Below are 9003 nucleotides of genomic sequence, written 5' to 3'. Positions count from 1 at the left end.
AGGGACAGTGGATATACAGTGCCAATCCTAATAAGGAAGCTACCTTATTAGGTAGCAATGTTTACCTTTTGGGAAAGGAAATATGAGTTTTCTTCAATGAACTGTCATTGAGAAGATTAGTCACACTCCTGGGTAGGCTCCAGGACCTGGAATAGTTGGCCAATAAAAAACAAACTCCATGTTTCTGTGTGTGATTTTGTTTTGTTTGTGTATTTTTGTTTGTTTGTTTTATTTTCTCTTGTTTTAGTTTGTTTGGGTTTTTAGTTTTTATGTTGCCTTTCTCTTTTATTTTTGAGAAAGAGAAAAAAAAATGAATTTGAGTGGGAATTGGGGAAGACTTTGGAGTTAATGGAGAGGAAAGAATATGATAAAATACATTGCATGGAAAATTTTTTAGTAAGTATATTTTTTAATTTATTTAAAATAGTAAACCCACAATGTTAGTACAATGAGAATACCTTATAAGAAATAGGTATTTTCCAGTATAAGAGAGATGCTATACAGGTTTGTTAAATAGATGCAGCAAATGAGAAAGCAACATTGAGAAAAATGCCTAGTTCCTTGGAAAACAAAATTGGGGTCAGGATGTTGTATCTATATATCTGTGCATAAATACATATATATGTTCCTTAAGGGTGCTTAGAAGGGTCTCAAGGGATAGTACCTGGAAAGATAGAAGTAATATAATTCCATTTCAATTAAAATATATTTAAAAAGAAATAGCGGGAAGGTCCAAGTGCAGATCAGAGATTCCAACAACTATTGAAATCAAGGAGATTATTCATAATAAAATAAATATCAAAATCAGGGTATTTGGTCAAAACATATGCCTTTCTTTGGAAAGAGAAACTATCACAGTTTTATGTCTGTACCCATAAACTAAGTTAAAACTGAAACAACCACATTCTAAGAAGCCCTAACAACAAATTTGAAATAAAAACCTATTTATTATCTGAGAGGGTCAAATAAATAAAAATAAGCCTAAATTATTTAAACTATAATTATTCAGATGTGTGTATGCTTAGTACATAATCAGAAATACTAAATAAGCCAATAAAAAGATGTGTGGATCACAAGACAGAAGGGGAGCAACAAGAAACTCCATGTTTAGATGATGGATACTTTCGCATAAATATATAGATTAATTTGTAAGAATGGAGCCCTAATCTAGTACCTGTTGGAAACAGAAGCAAATACCCACAACTAAACACTGAGTTGAACTAGAATCCAGATGCAAAGAAAGAGGACAAGACCAGGTTGCAGAAACACATACAGACAGCTGACCTGAACAAGGAGGAGCTAACGGCCACTAGACTGATAGCTGGGAAGCCAGCATGGGACTGACTCAGGCCCCCCTTAATATGGGTCTCAGCCAGAAGGACTGAGCAGTCTAAGGGACCTCAGACAGTGGAACCAGGATGTATCCCTGGTGCACAAAAGGACCTTGCGAACACATCCCCCATGGAGGGATACTGCCTTAACCTAGAGACAGGAGAGAAGTCCTAGTCCCTACTTCAAATGACCTGACAGATCTATGATGGGAGATGTCATTCTGTATATGTTTCTCATACTGGTTAATAATAAAGCACTGTTGGCCAATAGGAAAGGAAGATAGGAGGGACTAGGAGACAAGGAGAAAATAGGAAGTAGGAAGGAGGGGTCAAAATGGAGAGTCTAAAGAAAACAGTATGCCGCCGGCTCCCCGGTAAGAGAAATACATAGATCAGAAGAAATGGGTTAATAATTAAAGGCAGAGCTAGCCGATAAAAAACAAGTAACCAGGCCAACAGTATTGTATCAAATACAGAGTCTCTGTGTATTATTTGGGGCCGGTGCAGCGGCGGGTCAAGACCAGCGGTGGCAGGCGGAAAAATCATACTCTTACAGATGGCACCCAACGTGGGGCTTGAACCCACGACCCTGAGATTAAGAGTCTCATGCTCTACCGACTGAGCTAGCCGGGCAGGTGCCGCCTGGCAGGTGCCGCCGAGAGGCTCTGCACAAATGCAAAGTCCCGTGCGGAAATGGGCAAAAAATGTTAAGCGGTAAGTGCCTTTTTAGGTCTGCTTTAGCGGCAAAGATCTCCTTTGCAGTAAGGAAGAGGCAAATGTCCCAAAGCTGTGGTGAGTCCACCTGGTTAAACCCTGTCCGTTGGGGAAGGTGGGGGAGGGGGGCGGACAGATCTACATGACCCCACCTGGATGGCATTGCCCTATATATGGAATTGGGGTGGGAGGATGGGAGGGGAGGGTGGTCATGGTGCATGTGAGAGGGGAGAGAGGGTAAGAGGGAGGAAGAAAGGGAGGGGGAGGGAGGGAGAAGGAACTGGGATGGATATGTAAAATTTAAAAAAAAAATAAAATAATTTTTAATGATATTCATTTTGTTTCTTTCGCTTAGTTTTTTTTCTCTCATATATTACATTCCAACCACAGTTTCCCCTCCCTCCATTCCCTGTGGTCTCTCCTGCATACCTCCCCTCTCACTCAGATCCATCCTTCTTCCATCTCCCCTAAGGCCATCCAGGGACATCAAAGCAAACAATACTTAAGAGGCTACAATAAGCTCAGGCCTACAATCCTTCATCTCTCTTTTCAGCTGCATTCCCCAAACTCGGCCTAATGTTTGTCTGTGAGCCCCTGTATCTGTTTCCACAAATTACTGGATGAAAGCTGTCTGGTATCACTTGGGGTAGCCACCAATCTGACCACAGGAGATAGCCAGTTTAAGCTACTTAACCACTATTGCTAGGGGCCATCCTTGTAAATACATGGAAGATTCCCTTGCATCAGGTCTCTACCTGACCTCCAAATGCCTCCCCATTTCCACTCATCTCTTTCAAATACACTCCCCTTCCATTCGCAGCCCCCCTTCCCCCGGCACGCACGTGCACACACACACACATACACACACACAAAGTCTTCAAATTTCCATCCCCACAGGCTCCCATTGACTCAGAAAATCTCTTTATTTCCCCTTCCTGGGGACATCCTTGTATCCTGCCTTGGGTTCTCCTTATTACCTAGCCTCTCTGGTTCTATAGATTGTAGCATGGTTATTCTTTGCTTTACAGCTAATATCCACTTAGAGTGTCTACTCTTGGGAACCTATTCCTTATACTGGATTGCCTTGCCTACCTTTAATACAAGGGAAGGGGGCTTAGTACTACCACAACTTGAGATGTCATGTTTTATTGATACATAGGGGAGGTCTGCCCCTTTCCAAACAGAAACAGAGGAGGAGTTGATTGAGGGGCAGTGGGGGTTGGGGCAGGAGGGTGGAGAAACTGCAGTCAGAATGAAAACTAAATTAATTAATTAATTAGAAAACATGCACATACCTTCGCATCAAGGCAAAATAGTAGGAGGAAAAGGGTTCCACAAGCAGAGAAAAGAGTCAGAGACAGCCGCTACTCCCATTGTTCAGAGTCCCACATGAATAACAAGCTATTCAGCCACAAATACACTCAGAGGTGTTGAATATTCAATTAGCTATGTACTTTACAAGTAGGATCTGTTTTTTTTTTTTTTTAAGAAATAAAAAGTACTCATTAAATAGTCGACATAACAGATTAATTCACACATAGCAAATGATTAGTGACCATGAAAGAAATTACTTTAAGAGTTTATCTGTTTGAAGCAAGAAATATAGAGAGAAAAGGACATACTATTGGGATTGATATAGTATGCTTTTAATTAAAGTCTGAGAGAAGAAAGCTAATGCCGAAGACAATATCCAAAAACACAAAGATCCTGTCTAAAATAATTGTTCTGAGAAGCGTATTGAACAGCAAGGTTAACTAAACACAAAGAAAAAAATATTGTAACACATCAGTGTAAAATATGCTAACAAATGTGGTGGGCAATCTTGAAGAAACTATACAGAAGCTAAAGGGAAAATAACAGTGGAGAGAGTTACAAAGATATGAACTATGCTGATTTCCTATCAGTAACAAAGCACATAAAAAACACTGACTATGCCTGCTCATGCTGAAAATAATAAGGGCACTAAAAGTGCAACAATGTAAAGTTTATATATGAAAGAAGAAATTAAAATGACAGTTGATATCTGAAAAACATGTTGGAGATCTCACATGTCACAAACAATTCTAAAATAACTTATTTTATTTCAGAAAAAGATACAGTAGGAATTTACAGCTTGGTGAGAAAGTAGGTTATTTATATAACTGTGGTTCTGTATTTCTAGTATAAAATATTAACAAACATCAGAACAGAAGAAACAAAATGCAATCTAAAAAGGGGATCATAATTAAAGGGTCGATGTTAAAGACACCAAGTAAAAATGGCCCCAAGTAAAAATGTAACAAAACAATCATAATGTATGGATTAGAAATATTTGACACAATAAAAAAACGATTAAATACATATATATATATATATAAAATAATTCATAATAGTAGTTTTGTATTTGACATTCCACACAGTAATTCATAGAACAAATGGTAAAAAAGACAAAGAGAAAAATGTGAACATTATCAGCCAAATTGTTGTTAACTTTCACCAAAAATTTCAATTAGTAAATACAGAATAAAGTTTTTACTAAAAAATAAATATGGTTAGTAAATAAAGCTCATGATATATCATAGAAATGTCTCAAAAACTTTAAAGAAAATGTTTAAATAAATTAGCCTACAAACATGTGTTTTAATTATGACAATTGCAAATAAAGGCTCAAATCTGATTTTGATGTGTAAATTCTATGAATATGCTAAATTTAAGGAAGAAAGCTCCTGCATGGCTGGTTAGATAGTTCAAAATAAAAAGCTGACCTATTTTAATTACTTATAACAATATCTGAACATGCAGCAATCAGAGTAGTTATACTAGTTATCAAAAAGAAACCAAAGAGATACATCTTTCAAACTGACATTCATTAGTCAGAATAGATTTTAAAAGGAAATTATGTAACTTTTTATTGAAAATAGATTGTTTTAAATATGATATATTCTGATTATGGTTTCTCCTCTCCCAATTTCTCCCAGATTCTCCTTTTCTACTCACCTAAAACATTTCTTTCTCTCTGTTATTAAAATAAAAATATGCATCCAAAAATAATAGTAAAATGAAGTTATATAAAATAAAAAACAAACCAGACTTTGACAAAACAAACAAAAGCCAGAAGAAAAAGTACTGAGTAAAAAACGTCAAGAAACACATATATACCCTCTACACTCAGAGACATACATTCATACAAACAGAAATCCCATAAGAAAAATCACAAAACTATAGAGGACCTGTAAACACATGAGAGTACCCGTTTAAAAAAAAAAATTGAAGCCCTAAAAAGGCATGTAAGAATATGACACAAAGAACCTTCAAAAGTGACATTGAACTCATTTTATGTTGAGCATCTACTACTGAGCCTGTTTAAGGGCAGTTTGTGAACTCAGTGGCACTGCACTAAGAAAACCAAGTTTCCATTTGCAAGTGGCTATCAGTTGGACATAGTTTCTCAGCTAGGGATGTGGGGTTTGGTTCAATTTTCCACTCTACGCTGGGACTCATCAAGCCCAGACCTATGTAAACCCTATGCATGCTACCATAGTCTCTGAGAGTTTATGTGTGTACCAGTCCTTCTGTGTTGAGAGGGCCATGCTTTCTTGCTGCCCTCCATCCCCTCTGACTCTTACAGTCTTTCTATGTACTGTTCAGCCGTGTTCCTGGAGCCCACTGGGACACATCCCAGTCAGAACTGAATGTTCTAAGATCTCTCACTCTCTGCATATTGTTCAGTTGTAGATTTCTATATTTATTCCCATCTACTGCAATGGAAAGTCATTATTTTCTCTTGTCTTTGTATATCGGATCCCAATTACCTATCCTTTGGACATATTTGCATCAGTAGCCTTGTAGTTTCTCAGGCCTTTCCCTTTAGAAATAGAGTTTGTCATTGTCTTACCAGATTGAGGCCTTTGAAATAGAAATCACTCATTCCATCATGGGACTACCTAGATTGACATTGATTTCAACTAGTTTTCTAGTAAATCTCTCAGATTTCTAGGTTCACATATGCACTCTTATCATCACTTTTGCTAGGGAAACCAGGCCACCACAACTTAACAATAGTACAAAGTGTCCCTACACTGTGGATGCTAGACTTTTCCCACTTTTGTGTTTACACTCAGTTCTTAGTCATTTTGTTAAAACTGGCTTATACGTGTTATTAGCGGTATTGTTCCCAAAATGTTCCGCTTCTCACAATAAAATGTCAGCTATTATTCTGTACTTAACAGTCAAGTATATGTTTTAGAATGATATTTTTCTTGGTGACTTCAATACACTCAAAGGTTAAAAAAAAAAAGTCATTGCATTTGGGGTTGTCCAGTATTTTTTTTTCATTGTAAAACTGTAAGAGACATACAAATCTTCATGCCCCATGGACAAAGACAGAACCCCCAACCTGTTTCTGGAACACAAAATGGTCTTTGAAGGCATGTGGATCTGCGGATAATATTTTTGGTATTATGATTACAAAGTATGCTGTTTCATAATGAATTCATCTCATTTATTCTTTAATGTACATTTTCATCAATGCAAGCTACAGATAAGCAAAGGTCTAATTATAAGTGGTTCTAAAGCAAATTAACATAATGCATTTTTCAGAGTGTTTTTCATAGTTTTAAACTCATTTTAGTCTGCAGCATAATTTCCATTTGAAATAGAAAGAAAAGGTTCAATAACCATAACAAGGGAAGCTGATGTGTTTCTCATCCTTAACACAGTGTTTACTACCTAGTGAACAAAATGAACCAAAGAATTTCTCATGGAAGAGCCAAGAAAGACCCCATCTGGTCACTACCATTAGAATTAAACTTAAAACCATATCCAGCAATTTCTCCAGGAAAATGTGTGTTTTGGGGGGAAAAGGAACTTACTGAAAGGCTACAGAAAAATGTTGTTTATCATGGTCCTGTTCCTTCTAGGTCCCAACAGTGTGGGAACAGAGTCTGAAAACTGCTGTCACAGGTTGGCATCTGTGAAACCTTCCCCTGTCCATGAAGTCAAAGCTCTGTGATATTTGTCTTCTAGTCATCTCTCCAAATTTCATGTTCCTCTATTCAGGAATTGATTTGGTCTTATGAATACCTGACAGTGATAAAATGACTGAGTCAACAACTAATTATACTTCAGGTAATCTTTGAAATGTCCCTTTGTGAAGATTTCTGGGCATGATGTCAGATTAAATGCTGTATGAGTAAAAGTTAAGATAAAAATACAATGGATATGTTCATATAAGATAAATACCAGGAGAAAACAGAAATAAGCTAAGATTGACATTTCTCACAAGATAGCAGATATGTGTGGATGCTGACCTCACTGAACAGCAGTAAGAATAGGAGACAGCAATATACTTCCATGGGCAATGCAGGATAAGCAGGAAAGAAAAGACCTATGCTGTGGTAAAACAGACACAGGCTAGATAAGGCACAAACAGATAGTGAGATGGACCAACACAGATGCTGGAGAGAACAGCAGATCTGTGGCTCAGGAAATTGAACCTCAGACCAGGAGATATTCACCAGGGACAGGCTGAATGTATACTCTTTCTTCCTTACCACTGTTGGGGAAAGCCACATGGATCACTTCAATAATGTTGTAGAAGCACATGCTACAGTCTTTGCGTCTTATCAAACACATAGATGCCAACGACTGCAAGTCTCCTGGTGGATTATATCTGTTACCATACTCACCTTCCCCTAAATACAATTAGGAAACACAATTCCAAGTGAAGACAGCTCACCCAGAGGAACTGTGTGAAATAAAACAAGTTTTGAAAGTGAGAAAAGAAAAGAGGAGACAGGAGGTCATATGTACCCCAATAATAAACAAAAGAAAAGCAAAAAAAAAAAAAAAAAAATCCCACAAAATTCAGGGGAAAACAACCCAACCCAGCATGTGATGGGAGATGGGAGATATCATTCTGTGTATATGTTTCTCTTATTGGTTAAGGAATAAAGCCCTGTTGGCCAATAGAAAAGCAAGATAGGTGAGACTAGGAGACAAGGAGGATTCTGGGAGATGTAGTAGGGTGGAGGCAAGATGTAGGACATGAGAGAAGACCTCTGGACCCTCTCTCCAGTAAGATAAGACCACGTGGAAACACTTAGATTGATATTAATGGATTAATATTTAAGACAGAGCTAGCCAATAAGAAATGCTAGTAACCAGCCAACAGTTTCATAATTAATACAGTGTCTCTGTGTATTATTTTCGGGATGATGCATCTGTGGGACCAGGATGGCAAGAAACTGCTCATAACAATCATGTTTTGGATATTCCATAAGCACATAATGACTCAGTTATGGGAACCAAAGGTAATGAGATCCAGAGTACTACCACTGTAATATTGCTCTGGTTATCATGAAGTAATATTTGTAAATGTATAATGGAAAGGGAAGAGATACATAGAAGGCTCTTTAAAATAGCATTAGCTTTCATAAATGTAAAGTTTGTATTTTATATTCATGTTCTATAAATATATACTTATATATAATATATACTTATATAAGTGAAAATAAATAATATAGCATTACTTTAAGAATTTACATATAAATTTTTATTTTATAAATATAACTATGTGTAATATATAAGGATATAATTATAAAATAAATATAAACATAAACATAAGTATTATGAGTTCCCATATATACATATGTATATATATACATATATATATATATATATATATGAGATTTGCATACTATCATAGCAAATTACTGCAAATTTAATCCCTAAAATTGGCACAAATTTTACTGCTCTGGAGGACTGGTGGAAATGTATATCAACAAGCAAACCTCAGGCACTAGTAGAGTTGTATTCTGAAATATCTAGAGAATAATGTTTCATATATATATGAGAATTACATATATGTATTATTAGAATAAGAGTATTTCATGGAAGATTAATGGAAAAAAGTTATCAAAACTGTTTTGCTCTCAATGTAAACAGTAGAACTATTTAAAACTTTGATATATGGGTTTTA

At 36.5% G+C, this 9003-nt stretch overlaps 1 non-coding gene across 1 annotated transcript; it reads right to left on the bottom strand.

Annotated features, from left to right (window-relative positions):
• Positions 1-1891: 1891 nt before the first annotated feature.
• On the bottom strand, positions 1892-1964 carry Trnak-cuu (transfer RNA lysine (anticodon CUU)). The gene has a single exon. It is a non-coding gene; the product is annotated as a tRNA-Lys (tRNA).
• Positions 1965-9003: the final 7039 nt, after the last annotated feature.

The sequence above is a fragment of the Phodopus roborovskii genome, unplaced genomic scaffold, assembly GCF_943737965.1.
Source record: "Phodopus roborovskii unplaced genomic scaffold, PHOROB, whole genome shotgun sequence".
Classification (NCBI taxonomy): domain Eukaryota; kingdom Metazoa; phylum Chordata; class Mammalia; order Rodentia; family Cricetidae; genus Phodopus; species Phodopus roborovskii.
The sequence above is the reverse complement of the archived record's forward strand: the minus strand, read 5'-3'. Positions and strand labels throughout refer to the sequence as shown.